Here is a 16,518-nt window from a genome sequence, read left to right as displayed (position 1 = left end):
TTGCACCACTATAATCTCTGCTATTTTGACATCTGAATTTCCCATACTGCTTTGTCAAAACGTTCATCCTAGTTCTGCTAAACCTATATAAACGTATATCAGTATCAGCCATTCATTATACACTGAGGTGACAAAAGTCATCAGATACCTCCTAACATCGTGTCAAACCTCGTTTTTCCCATTATAGTGCAGCAGATTGACATGACATAGACTCAAAAAGTTGTTGGACGTCCCCTGCAAAAACACTGAGCCATGCTGTCTCTGTAGCCGTCCATAGTTGCAAAAATGTTGTCATTGCAGGATGTTGTGCCTGAACTAGCCTCTCGATTATGTCCCGTGAATGTCTGATGGGACTCATTTCGAGCGATTTGGGTGGCAAAGTCATTCGCTGGAATTATCCAGACTGTTCTTCAAACCAGGTGAGAACAATTGCGATCGTATCAGTGTCTTGGAACATAAAGTCTCCAAAACACTTACATTCAGTAATCGGCTCAGGTGGACCATAGGCTCCAGTTTATTCCATGTAAACACACCATTCCATGATGGAGCCACCACCAGCGTGCACAGTGCCTTGTTGACAGTCTGGATCCACAAATTCGTGGGGTCTGCACGACACTTTAATCCTACCATCAACTCTTAGCAATGAAATCGGAATTTATTTGAACAGGCCACAGTTTTCCAGTCGACTAGGGTAAAATCTATAGATAAAAAGAGAAACTGGAATACATCCAGTAAACAAATGAGGATTTAGGCTGCAAGTGCTAATTTAAGATGAAGAGGTTGGTACAGAAGAAGAATTCTTGGTGGGCTGCATCAAACCACTCAGAAGCCTAACGACATAAAAAAGGGGGTGGGGTTCAAACGATATGGTCAAGAGCTCAGGAGAGGCGGCACTTGTGTCAGTTGTCTGCTGCCATAGCCCATTAACCACAAATTTCTCCACGCTGGGCTATCGGATACATTTATTGTATGTCCCACACTGCAGTCTGTTAGCACTGACAACTCCATGCAAACGCCAGTGCTCTCTGTCATTAAGTGAAGGCTGTCAGCCATTACAATGTCCATGGTGAGAAATAATATCTGAAATTTTTTATTCTCCACACACTCTTAACACAATGGATCTTGAAATATTGGTTTCCCTAATGATTTCTGAGATGGAATGTCTTACGTTTCTAGCTCCAACTACCATTCCACTTTCAAAGTGTGTTAATTCCCATCAGGCGGTGATAACCTCGTCAGAAACCTTTTCACATGAATCACATAAATACAAATGACAGCCCTTTAATGCCCTTTGTACACAATACTATCGTCATCTGTATCTCTGTATATCGCTGTACTATGATTTTTCTTACCTCAGGGTAGTGATCCCCACACTGGGGTAACTTCCAAGTTAAACAGTTTGCTACAAGTATGTTGTTTTTTACTTAGAATTTTGTATACAAATGCTTGGGAGAGACTTGATGTCTGATTGGGAGTGACATCTTCCATTAAAAGACGACTAATTATGTGCCACTAAATTTCGTCTGGCATACGTGATTGAGGATACAGAATAACACTATGCTTAGAAAAGAAATGTGTAGCTTGATATCATCTCATTACATTCCCTGACTAAATATTATTTCCGCTTCAATTAATATGCACAGCTAAAAACATTTTAAGGTGTATGGCAGGCCTTGGTAGCAGTAAATTATTAAGATGTTGGAATTTTCTCTAACAAGAAATCTTACTCATTAGGTCGCACCCTGAATCAGTGACTTTTTACTGAAAGCACCGAATTTGGTGTCAGAATAGATATGTATAACAGATGCTCTTAGGGTATCTGTTAGTATTCTTGGTTACACATAAGCAAACCGAATTGCAGCAATTTACCCCTTTTGACTCCATGTTGCAGCAAATTGCAAAAAGCAAATCTTGGTGAGAAAAGCATATCAGTAAGTAGTAGAATTACTACACCCATTGCAAATTACAGCTGCATCACTGTGTGTTGTATGGAGAGCATATCAGAGCGATAAATACATTTTTGTTTAGAAAAGTTCGTGTCACCCCCATCTGTTTCAAAAGACGTGGAGTCATTATAAGCAAAAGAAACAGTGGAAGGCTGGTAGTGCTGTGTAAATAATGAAATGGGGAATCGCATACTTCGCTACTTGTAGCTACTATAGAAAATTCATTCTACAAAACTCGTTTTAAATGTGTAATATATAGTTCCTAACATGAATCTGTGACTCCAGAACTCCAGAAAGCACTCCGGCATCAGCAATATTCAAGTAACTACATCAGTATGCACACTTACAGACTGTAGGTTGATCCAACTGGAAAACTGGAACAAGCAGCCGACTAACCTCTGAAATGCACAAGAAAAATTGTTCGGTCAATCACCTCCAACTTTATAATCAAGCTTGTGGTCCCCATTCAGGTTCTCAACATCATGTATTAACCAGAGTCAGTTGGTAACAATGTCCATAGCTGGCTGGGCGAGATGTATTGTTCTCCTGAGAGAAACATCTCACAATAAAAGGACCTTGAGGCTAAGGCTTTAATAAATGTACAACTCTAAATGGCCTCCCTAAGTTGGAGCTTGGTGGTGTATAGTTGCGCTGTGAGTAGATGGGTACATTGAGCACACTTGGCATCCTTTCAATAAATAACCTTTTCTTAGAAATTAATTATACTACATTGTTTTTATAAAGATTAAATGACACGATTTTAATATTTAATATTTTATTCAGTGTTCAGTGTTCCATGGTCATGGAACAAACGATTTCTATAAAATAATCAGAGCAAGAGTTCCAGATCATGAAATTCATTATTATCATTTTTAAGGTTATTCACTGCTTTATATCTCATTTCAATACCCCTCCTCCAAAAAACTGAAAATCCCGCCTTGTAATTAGTTTCAAATATCTGTCTGGCAAAATAATTTTAAATTCATTAACTAAACAAACATTGTTTTTCCTTGTTTCACAAATTTTATTACTAATGTTACTGCACAACCTAGGTTTAAGTTTATAAGCCCATTTTCACGTACAATACTGATTCCCAAAGACGATAATGCATGGATAAACATGATAACAAGGCAAGGATAATCATCTCAACTTCTTAATCCATAGCTCAACATAAGATTACATCAAAGACCATTTTTTAACAAATTACATGTGTAGTTACAGAATTCAGCAACTACACTAACATGACAGGACTAAAATAATGGATCAGCCAAAAACTTTTTATCTACTGAAGCACTGGGCCCCTAAGTTTTGCTTCTATCCTGGGGTCACGATCTCATCTAAAATAGTGCTTGTTTAATAATAGGTGTGGGGATGTACACAGCTGTATTTTAATTTCTAAAATATTTTATTGCTTGAGTTTAGCCCCCTTTTCCTGTGTGTGTAGGACTTTACATCTATTATGTATCTATGGTTATCGTTCAGGCGATGTTCCACAAAGGCTGAATCAGGCTTCTTCAGTCTCCAGCTTCTGTGATGTTCTTTAAGCCTGATGCAGGTTGACCTCCCCCATCTGTCCAATGTAACAAGACTGACACTCATACCATGTGATGTTACAGAACCCAGTTTTTTTAATAGCTAGTTGTTTGTCTTTAACATTGAACAAGCAACTGAGTGACATAGAAAAACACAGAGAAACCCTTTTACTTCAAAATGTTACTTGTCCTACTTGATGCTTTTCCTATAAAAGGTTATCTGCAACCATTTCTCTACCAGTTTGTTTGCCTGATTCACCTTAGTGGAACATTGCCTAACGAATAATTACAAATAAATAACAGATGTATGGTCCTACACACAGAGGAAAAGGAGGCTAAACTCAACCAATCCGAAATTTTGGAAATTAAAAGAGAGATTTGTACATCCCGACACCTGTTATTAAACTAGTAAATCCAATTCATTTACTCACCTCTTTTAGATGAGATCACAACCTTGGAATAGAAGTAAAACTTTGGGCCCCATTCTATTGGTAGATAAAAGGTTCTTGGCTGATGTATAACATTATTCCTGTGATGTTAGTGTAATTGCTGAATTGTGTAATTATGTATGTACAGGGTTATTACAAATGATTGAAGCGATTTCACAGCTCTACAATAACTTTATTATTTGAGATATTTTCAAAATGCTTTGCACACACATACAAAAACTCAAAAAGTTTTTTTAGGCATTCACAAATGTTCGATATGTGCCCCTTTAGTGATTCGGCAGACATCAAGCCGATAATCAAGTTCCTCCCACACTCGGCGCAGCATGTCCCCATCAATGAGTTCAAAAGCATCGTTGAGGCGAGCTCGCAGTTCTGGCACGTTTCTTGGTAGAGGAGGTTTAAACACTGAATCTTTCACATAACCCCACAGAAAGAAATCGCATGGGGTTAAGTCGGGAGAGCGTGGAGACCATGACATGAATTGCTGATCATGATCTCCACCACGACTGATCCATTGGTTTTCCAATCTCCTGTTTAAGAAATGCCGAACATCATGATGGAAGTGCGGTGGAGCACCATCCTGTTGAAAGATAAAGTCGGCGCTGTCGGTCTCCAGTTCTGGCATGAGCCAATTTTCCACGTGAAACTTGCCCACACGCATTCAACCGTTTCTTCGCTCACTGCAGGCCGACCCGGTGATTTCCCCTTACAGAGGCATCCAGAAGCTTTAAACTGCGCATACCATCGCCGAATGGAGTTAGCAGTTGGTGGATCTTTGTTATACTTCATTCTGAAGTGTCGTTGCACTGTTACGACTGACTGATGTGAGTGCATTTCAAGCATGACATACGCTTTCTCGGCTCCTGTCGCCATTTTGTCTCATTGCGCTCTCGAGCGCTCTGACGGCAGAAACCTGAAGTGCGGCTTCAACCGAACAAAACTTAATGAGTTTTTCTATGTATCTGTAGTGTGTCGTGACCATATGTCAATGAATGGAGCCACAGTGAATTTATGAAATCGCTTCAATCATTTGTAATAGCCCTGTATTTTGTTAAAAAGTGGTCATCGATGTAACCTTACATTAAGCTATGGATCGACACCTTTTGAAGTTGAGATGATTATCTGTGCCTTGTCATCATGGTTATCTGTGCATTATCATCTTTGGGAATCAGTAATGACTTGAAAATGGGCTTATAAGCCGAAACCTACGTTGTGCAGTAACATTAATAATAAAATTTGTGAAACAAGGCGAAAAATTATTGTTTGTTTAGTTAGTTTACAATATTTCACGAAGAATCCACAGTTGATTGAATTAAAATGATTTTAAATTCATTATGCAGTTCAAAGGAAATTTTATCTCCACATCTAGTATTCAAGCATTCACAACTAATTATGTTCCATCAAACATTTACTTGTACCTCACTAATCTTTTTAAACAAATTACTATTGTTGTCACTATCGAGGTTCTTCAGTAAGGCTTCCATCTATACAGAATAAAATTTATTAAGAAAATTTGAAATCTGTAAGGTGGTGTATCATAATTTTCTAGAGCTATTCTTTTATCATACTGAAATGTGAATATTTTCTTGACTCTTTTGTTTACTAAAGTTTTGCTACTTACATCTTTAGTTATTTTGTTGTACTCTAATTGTATCTTTCCTTTCACTTCATCCTCAATTACTCTTATCATAGATTTGAGAGTCAGCTTTTGAACATTCTAGTAGTTTAAAGTTACCCCTTTATTTTCATTTTCTCAAAATAACTACGTTTAGGTCCAGTTGAAGCCCACTCTGTAATCCAGTTATTTCTTAATTCATATGTTTTTGGATAGGGTCTGCCTTAAGCTAAACACAATTTTATTTTTTAGCCCAAACATGTTACACTGCGGTTGCATCATCTTCAGTGGGCTTTTATTTTACAGCTGTTGAAGATAAAGACTGTTCTTTACTGTTTGTATACATGCAACTATTAATTTTTAAATCATAATTATAGATATTTGAAAAAACACATGAAATTATTAATTCATACCTTTTTACCACATGGTGTGGTTTTTCTGATGTATAGTGTTTCTGATGTATAGTGTTTCTAAATTTGTTAACATCGACTATAGATTTAAGCATTAGGAAGTCGTTTCTGAAAGTATTTGTATAGACTGTAGCCATATATGGAAGTGAAACATGGACGATAAATAGTTTGGACAAGAAGAGAATAGAAGCCTTCTAAATGTGGTGCTACAGAAGAACGCTGAAGATTAGATGGGTAGATCATATAACTAATGAGGAGGTATTGAATAGGACTGGGGAGAAGAGGAGTTTGTGGCACAACTTGGCTAGAAGAAGGGATCGGTTGGTAGGACATGTTCTGAAGCATCAAGGGATCACCAATTTAGCATTGGAGGGCAGCGTGGAGGGTAAAAATCGTAGAGGGAGACCAAGAGATGAATACACTATGCAGATTCAAAAGAATGTAGGCTGCATTACGTATGGGGCGCTGAAGAAGCTTGTACAGGATAGAGTAGCATGGAGAGCTGCATCAAGCCAGTCTCAGGACTGAAGACCACAACAACAACAACAGTGTTTCTACAGTGACTGTTTTGTTCCACAGTTTGTCGTCTACAACCACTTACACTTTAAAGTACATAAATTCTTTGAGGCAAAACTATGATTTGAAAATTGTTATTCCTATGCCTGAAATTAATTAACTCTACATGTGTGTGTGTGTGGTGTGTGTGTGTGTGTGTGTGTGTGTGTGTGTGTGTGTATGTGTGTGTGTGTGTGTGTGTGTGTGTATGTGTGTGTGTGTGTGTGTGTGTGTGTGTGTATTTACGTTATGTTTCCCTTACGTCTTCCTCGTTTTCATCACTGTCAAACACTATATATTGAGCTGTCACTGTCACTGTTTCACTGTTTACCAGCTGTAAAAGCAAACATGGCTGACAGTGGAACAGTAGAATGTACAAAAACAAGATGGCTGACAGTGGATGTTCCTGGCAGTTGTTCTGAATCTTTCAGAGGTGTCTGCGCATTTTGTGTGTGTGGGGAGGGGGGGGGGATTGGGGGCTAAGAGCTCTAATTCATTGGTCCACTCACCTAGCATACAACATTATTCCTCAGTGTTTTCACCATTATCTATATGTACTACACTGTCTGTTTCAAAATATATAACAGCTCTACCTAGCTTATCTAACATCATCAGGTGATCTGAATCTTCCTTTTGATTTAGTGAACTCTGCTATAAAAATATTTGTTGCTGTGTAACTTTCCAAATAATAAACCTAGAAACTGTACTTCATCTGAACTATGTTGTCATTAATAACAATTATTTGCATAGTATGCAATTGATCATTCACTAGAATCTCATAAAATTATTGTAAATATGATGTGTACTCAGTTTTACTCATATTTTGTCTTTGGTCATATTTTCTTCATGATAAATTTAGACATATCTCAGTAAAAGCTCGTTTTCCTTGATTTTCTTTTATCTTATCAGAATCTAAGTTAATACCTTTTTTTCATATTTGAAATACATCTTACTAGTTTAAAACGCATTGAGTTAGTGTCCAATTTTACTTTTATAAAGTCTTTCACATTATTATAAATGAGAGGTTCCTTTTGTTTCTAAAATTCTACGCTTTGTGGATACATAAAATATTATATTCTTTCTGTAGCTTTATTAACCTCTTCAGTTGTCCAATTTCCTATAAAACTTCTTTCATTATCTTTGTAATTAAATTTATATATTCTTCCCTTTAGACATTTTACATATAGAGGAAACAACAGTTTTTAATTTTTATTTGTCTTCATTTATATGGGCGAAACAGGATGATACAAACCTCTATGTCCCTCTACTTTACATTTTATAAGCCCATATCATTTTTAGAATAAAATCACATCTTATATATTTTTGTTTGGTGATCTACAGGATAATATTCTACTGTTGCATAAAGACTACATACATAGATGTGTTTTATTTTTATGTTAACACCATCTGCTTTAGCTTTTAATTTTCCTTTATGGCTGTCATAAAAAGCATCTCTTGGATTTAATGGTTTGATGACTTCAGGGAACAGTTTTAATTTCTTAAGATTTTTCATGGACTGCTGAATTAATCCAATTACATTTCCAAGTCTCATCAAAAAATATCCTGAATTTCGAATTTCTGTACTCTTAACAATGTCTTCATATTAATCATCCACTGATTCTCGACTTTTTTCCTTAATCGTTTCAGCTTTAAATCATTTTTTACAACCATGCCGAAACCAGCAATGGTATTGATACATAGTATTGTTTTCTTTATTGAAGACTTCTGCTTTAACTCCATCTAAGGTATTTTCTCTTTCATAGCATCGACACAGTAATATTTGATATCAGGAATCGGTCCTATGTAATTTTAATTTTCCCATGTAATGAATAAATGTTGGAAGTGACTAATTAAACCTTCAAATCAAATGTTTCTGGATATTTACTAAGTTTCATTGTATACACTTGCTACTATTTATAATTTATAGGCCTAATTGTTTTATCTCAAATAATATAAATTTAGTTCCTGTATAGATACCATATGGGTTAATTATACACTCCTGGAAATTGAAATAAGAACACCGTGAATTCATTGTCCCAGGAAGGGGAAACTTTATTGACACATTCCTGGGGTCAGATACATCACATGATCACACTGACAGAACCACAGGCACATAGACACAGGCAACAGAGCATGCACAATGTCGGCACTAGTACAGTGTATATCCACCTTTCGCAGCAATGCAGGCTGCTATTCTCCCATGGAGACGATCGTAGAGATGCTGGATGTAGTCCTGTGGAACGGCTTGCCAAGCCATTTCCACCTGGCGCCTCAGTTGGACCAGCGTTCGTGCTGGACGTGCAGACCGCGTGAGACGACGCTTCATTCAGTCCCAAACATGCTCAATGGGGGACAGATCCGGAGATCTTTCTGGCCAGGGTAGTTGACTTACACCTTCTAGAGCACGTTGGGTGGCACGGGATACATGCGGACGTGCATTGTCCTGTTGTAACAGCAAGTTCCCTTGCCGGTCTAGGAATGGTAGAACGATGGGTTCGATGACGGTTTGGATGTACCGTGCACTATTCAGTGTCCCCTCGACGATCACCAGTGGTGTACGGCCAGTGTAGGAGATCGCTCCCCACACCATGATGCCGGGTGTTGGCCCTGTGTGCCTCGGTCGTATGCAGTCCTGATTGTGGCGCTCACCTGCACGGCGCCAAACACGCATACGACCATCATTGGCACCAAGGCAGAAGCGACTCTCATCGCTGAAGACGACACGTCTCCATTCGTCCCTCCATTCACGCCTGTCGCGACACCACTGGAGGCGGGCTGCACGATGTTGGGGCGTGAGCGGAAGACGGCCTAACGGTGTGCGGGACCATAGCCCAGCTTCATGGAGACGGTTGCGAATGGTCCTCGCCGATACCCCAGGAGCAACAGTGTCCCTAATTTGCTGGGAAGTGGCGGTGCGGTAACCTACGGCACTGCGTAGGATCCTACGGTCTTGGCGTGCATCCGTGCGTCGCTGCAGTCCGGTCCCAGGTCGACGGGCACGTGCACCTTCCGCCGACCACTGGCGATAACATCGATGTACTGTGGAGACCTCACGCCCCACGTGTTGAGCAATTCGGCGGTACGTCCACCCGGCCTCCCGCATGCCCACTATACGCCCTCGCTCAAAGTCCGTCAACTGCACATACGGTTCACGTCCACGCTGTCGCGGCATGCTACCAGTGTTAAAGACTGCGATGGAGCTCCGTATGCCACGGCAAACTGGCTGACACTGACGGCGGCGGTGCACAAATGCTGCGCAGCTAGCGCCATTCGACGGCCAACACCGCGGTTCCTGGTGTGTCCGCTGGCCGTGCGTGTGATCATTGCTTGTTCAGCCCTCTCGCAGTGTCCGGAGCAAGTATGGTGGGTCTGACACACCGGTGTCAATGTGTTCTTTTTTCCATTTCCAGGAGTGTATTTTGAATACAGTACATCAGAATGAATTGTGAATCATAATCCTTAGCATAATATGCTGTAAATCTATGATCATTAAGTTTCTTAGGTACCATCTATCTACAGAATTCATCTTTCACTGAAATTGTGAACCATTATCAAATTTTAAATATGTATTTGTGTTTGTTTTTATGCTTCATAATCAAACAACAATTATTTTTCATAGAGGTACAAGAAGTTTTCTCTGAGGATGCTTTTATACAACACTTAATCTCTTTTGCTGTAACTATATTATTGCACTTCGAACGTTCAAAGGTATAATAATATTTCAATTCTCTGATAACATTACAACCATTTTATTACCTTTTGGACAGTCTTTGGCTACATATTTTTCACTAATTTTTTTTTCACATACACCATCTTTTTTATTTTATATTGCATAGAACATTTATTACTTTTAATTTATGGTTAAGAGCAAGGGGAAACTGCAGCTGTAATTTTTTCCCGAGGGCATGCAGCTTTACTGTATGGTTAAATGATGATGGCGTCCTCTTGGGTAAAATATTCCTGAGGTAAAATAATCGCCCATTCGGATCTCCAGACAGGGACTACTGAGGAGGACATTGTTATCAGGAAAAAGAAAACTGGCGTTCTACAAATCAGAGCGTGGAATGACAGATCCCTTAATCAGGCACGTAGGTTAGAGAATTTAAAAAGGGAAATGGATACGTTATAGTTAGATATAGTGGGAATTAGGGAAGTTTGGTGGCAGGAGGAACAAGACTTCTGGTCTGGGGAATACAGCGTTATAAATACAAAATCAAATATGGGTAATATTGGAGTAGGTCTACTAATAAATAGGAATGTGGATAATCTGTTACACACAGCATAGTGAATGCATTATTGTGGCCAAGATAGTTACAAAGCCCATGCCTACCACAGTAGTACAAGTTTATATGCCAACTAGCTCTGCAGATGACGAAGAAATTGATGAAATGTATGATGAAATGAAAGAAATTATTCAGATAGTGAAGGGAAACGAAAATTTAACAGTCAAGGGTGACTGGAACTCGATAGTAGGAAAAGGAAGAGAAGGAAACGTGAATATGGAATGGGAGTAAGGAATGAAAGAGGAAGCAACCTGGTCTAATTTTGTATAGAGCATAACTAAATCATAGCTAACACTTGGTTCAAGAATCACAAAAGAAGGTTGTATGCATGGAAGAAGCCTGCCGATACTGTAAGGTCTCAGATAGATTATATGATGGTAAGACAGAGAATCAGGAACCACGTTTTACATTGTAAGACATTTTCAGCGGCAGATGTGGACTCTGACCACAATCTATTGGTTATGAACTGTAGATTAAAAATGAAGAAACTGCAAAAAGGTGGGAATTTGAGGAGATGGGACCTGGATAAACTGAAAGAACCAGAGGTTGTAGAGAGCTTCAGAGAGAGCATTATGGAACGATTGACAAGAATAGGGGAAAGAAATACAGTAGAAGAAGAATGGGTAGCTTTGAGAGACGAAATAGTGAAGGTAGCGGAGGATCAAGTAGGTAAAAAGACGAGGGGTAATAGAAATCCTTGGGTAACAAATTTAATTGTTAAAGGAGAAAATGTAAAACTGCAGTAAATGAAGCAGGCAAAAAGGAATACAAACGTCTCAAAAATGAGATCGACAGGAAGGGCAAAATGGCTATGCAGGGATGGCTACAGGCGAAATGTAAGGATATAGAGGCACATATCACTAGGGGTAAGATATATACTGCCTACAGGAAAATTAAAGAGGCCTTTGGAGAAAAGAGAACCACATGCACGAATATAAAGAGCTCAGATGGAAACCCAGTTCTAAGCAAAGAAGGGAAAGCAGAAAGGTGGAAGAAGTATATAGAGGGTCTACACAAGGACGATGTTCTTGAGCACAGTATTATAGAAATGGAAGAGAATGTAGATGAAGATGAAATAGGAGCTATGATACTGTGTGAAGAGTTTGACAGAGCACTGAAATACCTAAGTCGAAACAAGGCCCAAGGAGTATAAACGTTCCATTAGAACTACTGACAATCTTGGGACAGCCAGGCCTAACAAAAGTCTACCATCTAGTGAGCAATACGTATGTATGAGACAGCCAATATACCCTCAGACTTCAAGAAGAATATAATAATTCCAATCCCAAAGAAAGCAGGTGTTGACAGATGTGAAAATTACTGAACTATCAGATTAATAAGCCATGGCTGCGTAATACTAACACGAATTCTTTACAGATGAAAGGAAAAACTGGTAGCAGCCGACCTCAGGGAAGATCGGTTTGGATTCCGTACAATTTCTGGAACACGTTAGGCAATACTGACCCTATGACTTACCTTAGAAAATAGATTAAGGAAAGGCAAACCCACATTTCTAGCATTTGTAAACTTAGAGAAAGTTTTGACAGTGTTGTCTGAAATACTCTCTTCCAAATTCTGAAGGTGGCAGGGGTAAAATACAGGGAGCAAAAGGCTATTTATAATTAGTACAGAAACCAGATGGCAGTTATAAGAGTTGAGGGGCATGAAAGGGAAGCAGTGGTTGGGTAGGGAGTGAGATAGGGTTGTAGCCAATCCCCAATGTTATTCAATCTGTATATTGAGCAGGCAGTAAGGAAACAAAAGAAAAATCCGGAGTAGGTATTAAAATCCATGGAGAAGAAATAAAAACTTTGGGGTTCGCTGATGACATTGTAATTCTGTCAGAGACTGTCCCACAAATTTCTCTTCTCTCCAATTCAATTCAATTGCTTCTCATTAGTTATGTAATCTACCCCTCTAATCTTCAGCATTCTTCTGTAGAACCACATTTCGAAAACTTATATTCTCTTCTTCTCTAAACTATTTATCGTCCATGTTTCACTTCCATACATGGCTACACTCCATACAAATACTTTCAGAAACGACTTACTGACACTTAACTCGATACTCGATGTTAACAAATTTCTCTCCTTCAGAAACGCTTTCCTTGCCATTGCTAGTCTACATTTTATATCCTCTCTACTTAGACCATATCAGTTATTTTGCTCTCCAAATAGCAAAACTCATTTACTACTTTAAATGTCTCATTTCCTAATCTAGTTCCCTCAGCATCACTCGTTTTGCTTTTGTTGATGTCCATCTTATACCCTCCTTTGAAGTCACTCTCCATTCCGTTCAACTGCTCTTCCAAGTCTGTCTCTGACAGAATTAAAATGTCATTGGCGAACCTCAAATTTTTTATTTCTTCTCCATGGATTTTAATACCTACTCTGAATTTTTCTTTTGTTTCTTTTACTGCTTGCTCAATATGCAGATTGAACAACATTGGGGAGAGGCTACAACCCTGTCTCACTCCCTTCCCAACCAATGCTTCCCTGTCATGTCCCTTGACTGTTATAACTGCCATATGGTTTCTGTACAAATTGTAAATAGCCTGTATATCACACCTGCCACCTTCAAAGTTTGAAAGAGAGTATTCCAGTCGACATTGTCAAAAGATTTCTCTAAGTCAACAAATGCTAGAAATATAGGTTTGCCTTTTCTTAATTTAGCTGCTAAGATAAGTCGTAGGGTCAGTATTGTCTCACGTCCTCCCATATTTCTATGGAATCCAAACTGATCTTTCCCGAGGTCGGCTTCTACCAGTTTTTCCATTCGTCTGTAAAGAATTCGCGTTAGTATTTTACAGCTGTGACTTATTAAACTGATAGTTCGGTAATTTTCACATTTGTCAACGCTTGCTTTCTTTGGGATTGGAATTATTATATTCTTCTTGAAGTCTGGGGGTATTTCGCCTGTCTCATAAATTTTGCTCAACAGATGGTAGAGTTTTGTCTGGACTGGCTCTCCTAAGGCTGTCAGTAGTTCTAATGGAATGTTGTCTACTCCCGAGTGCTCTATCAAACTCTTCACGCAGTATGATATCTCCCATTTCACCATCATCTACATCCTCTTCCATTTCTATAACATTGCCTTCACGTTCATCGTCCTTGTAAATACCCTCTATATACTCCTTCCACCTTTCTGCTTTCCCTTCTTTGCTTAGAGATGAGTTTCCATCTGAGCTCTTTATATTCGTGCATGTGGTTCTCTTTTCTCCAAAGGCCTCTTTAATTTTCCTGTAGGCAGTATCTATCTTACCCCTAGTGATATGTGCCTCTATATCCTTACATTTGGCCTTTAGCCATCCCTGCTTAGCCATTTTGCACTTCCTGTCGATCTCATTTTTGAGACATTTGTATTCCTTTTTGCCTGCTTCATTTACTGCAGTTTTGCATTTTCTCCTTTAACAATTAAATTCAATATCTCTTCTGTTACCCAAGGATTTTTATTAGCCCTACTTGATCCTCCGCTACCTTCACTATTTCGTCACTCAAAGCTACCCATTCTTCTTCTACTGTATTTCTTTCCCCCATTCTTGTAATCATTCCATAATGCTCTCCATGAAGCTCTCTACAACCTCTGGTTCTTTCAGTTTATCCAGGTCCCATCTCCTCAAATTCCCACCTTTTTGCAGTTTCTTCACTTTTAATCTACAGTTCATAACCAATAGATTGTGGTCAGAGTCCACATCTGCCGCTGAAAATGTCTTACAATATAAAACCTGGTTCTTGATTCTCTGTCTTACCATCATATAATGTATCTGAGACCTTAAAGTATCGGCAGGCTTCTTCCATGCATACAACCTTCTTTTGTGATTCTTGAACCAAGTGTTAGCTATGATTTAGTTATGCTCTGTACAAAATTAGACCGGGTTGCTTCCTCTTTCATTCCTTACTCCCATTCCATATTCACGTTTCCTTCTCTTCCTTTTCCTACTATCGAATTCCAGTCACCCATGACTATTAAATTTTCGACTCCCTTCACTATCTGAATAATTTCTTTTATCTCATCATACAATTCTTCAATTTCTTCGTCATCTGCAGAGCTAGTAGGCATATATACTTGTACTACTGTCGTAGGCATAGGCTTCCTGTCTATCTTGGCCACAACAATGATTTCGCTGTGCTGTTTGTAGTAGCTTACCAGCATTCCTATTCCTTTATTTATTATTAAACCTACTCCTGCGTTACCCCTATTTGATCTTGTATTTATAACCCTGTATTCACCTGACCAGAAGTCTTGTTCCTCCTGCCACCGAACCTCACTAATTCCCACTATATCTAACTTTAACCTATCCATTTCCCTTTTTAAATTTTCTAACCTACTTGCCCAATTAAGGGATCTGACATTCCACGCTCCGATTCGTAGAACGCCAGTTTTCTTTCTCCTGATAACGACATCCACTTGAGTAGTCCCCGCCCAGAGATCCGAATGGGGTCTATTTTACCTTGGGAATATTTTACCCAAGAGGACGCCACCATCATTTATCCATACAGTACAGCTGCATGCCCTCGGGAAAAAATTATGGCTGTAGTTTCCCCGTTCGCAATACCAGCACAGCAAGGCCGTTTTGGTTAGTGTTACAAGGCCAGATCAGTCAATCATCCAGACTGTTGCCCCTGCAACTACTGAAAAGGCTGCCGCCCCTCTTCAAGAACCATGTGTTTGTCTGGTCTCTCAACAGATACCGCTCCATTGTGGTTGCACCTACGGTACGGCTATCTGTATCGCTGAGGCACGCAAGCCTCCCCACCAACGGCAAGTCCTATGGTTCATGGGGGGTATTTCAGTATGTCCTTGAGTAAATTTTTCATCTGCTCATATGTTTGTCTTTACAGGACGCATTTGAGAAAAATTGTTCTATTTCCTTAATCTCTTTACAATCAACACATTTTTTGTGTGTTTTCTGTCTGAGTCTGTTGTTCAGCATTTTTCATCAACAGCAATATTTTCGAATGTACGTCACTGGGAATTCATTCTAAGTGATTTTTATAATGATATATAGAAACATTTTTTCTACACACACAAGGAATTCATTTACTATCATATACTCTTATATTAATTTATACATTCTCCAGTATTGTCTTATACTCATCATTTGCATATTTCTGTGAAGTAAAATTATCAATAGATTTCCCAGTTATGCAGTATTTATGCAGTTTAGATTGGATTACTTCCATTCATACTGAAAAAATGTTTATTAGGAAAAAGTAAAATTTCTAATTTTAATAATGAACCAGGATTTATTATTTGAATTACGAAAAATTATTATAAAAAAGTATTTTTACTTAGTGGAGTCAGTCATATGTCTCATAAAAAATAAACTTACATATATTAATAAGCATGTATTTATTTGTATTGATGAAAGGCATAATATATGGTTATGCAAATCAATCTGTTACCCTTTTAGGATCAGCTTGTTCTTGAGATGCTGTAAAACTTTTTCTTAAGGAACAGTACTGAAGAAAATCGACAGCTTTGGTATGGACCCAGTGCCTAAGTATAAACAAAAACCATCAAAATTTATCAAGGGGCCTGGTCTATAAATTTTAGTTATGAGATCCAAAATGACTTTTGTGGAAAACTTTCAACATTGAGTTTATCAATAACTCTTAGCATCAGTTCATAAACATGGAGAACATAAAATTAAGGAGATGTATTTGGCTCAAATAATCCACCTGGTAACTGTAAACAAAAATAAGTATGGAAATAGAGACAATTTTAA

General features: G+C 38.6%; 1 protein-coding gene across 1 annotated transcript in view; it reads right to left on the bottom strand.

The window, feature by feature from the left end:
- Positions 1–16,252, bottom strand: part of LOC126146702 (uncharacterized) — a 62,097-nt gene extending 45,845 nt beyond the window's left edge. The window contains exon 1 of the mRNA XM_049915639.1: positions 16,196–16,252. The gene's annotated coding sequence lies outside the window, so the exon portion shown is untranslated. The remainder of the gene's footprint in view (positions 1–16,195) is intronic.
- Between the last annotated feature and the right edge of the window lie 266 nt (positions 16,253–16,518).

The sequence above is a fragment of the Schistocerca cancellata genome, chromosome 2 (assembly GCF_023864275.1).
Source record: "Schistocerca cancellata isolate TAMUIC-IGC-003103 chromosome 2, iqSchCanc2.1, whole genome shotgun sequence".
In the NCBI taxonomy this organism is placed as follows: Eukaryota; Metazoa; Arthropoda; class Insecta; order Orthoptera; family Acrididae; genus Schistocerca; species Schistocerca cancellata.
This window is presented reverse-complemented; position numbering and strand designations above follow the sequence as displayed.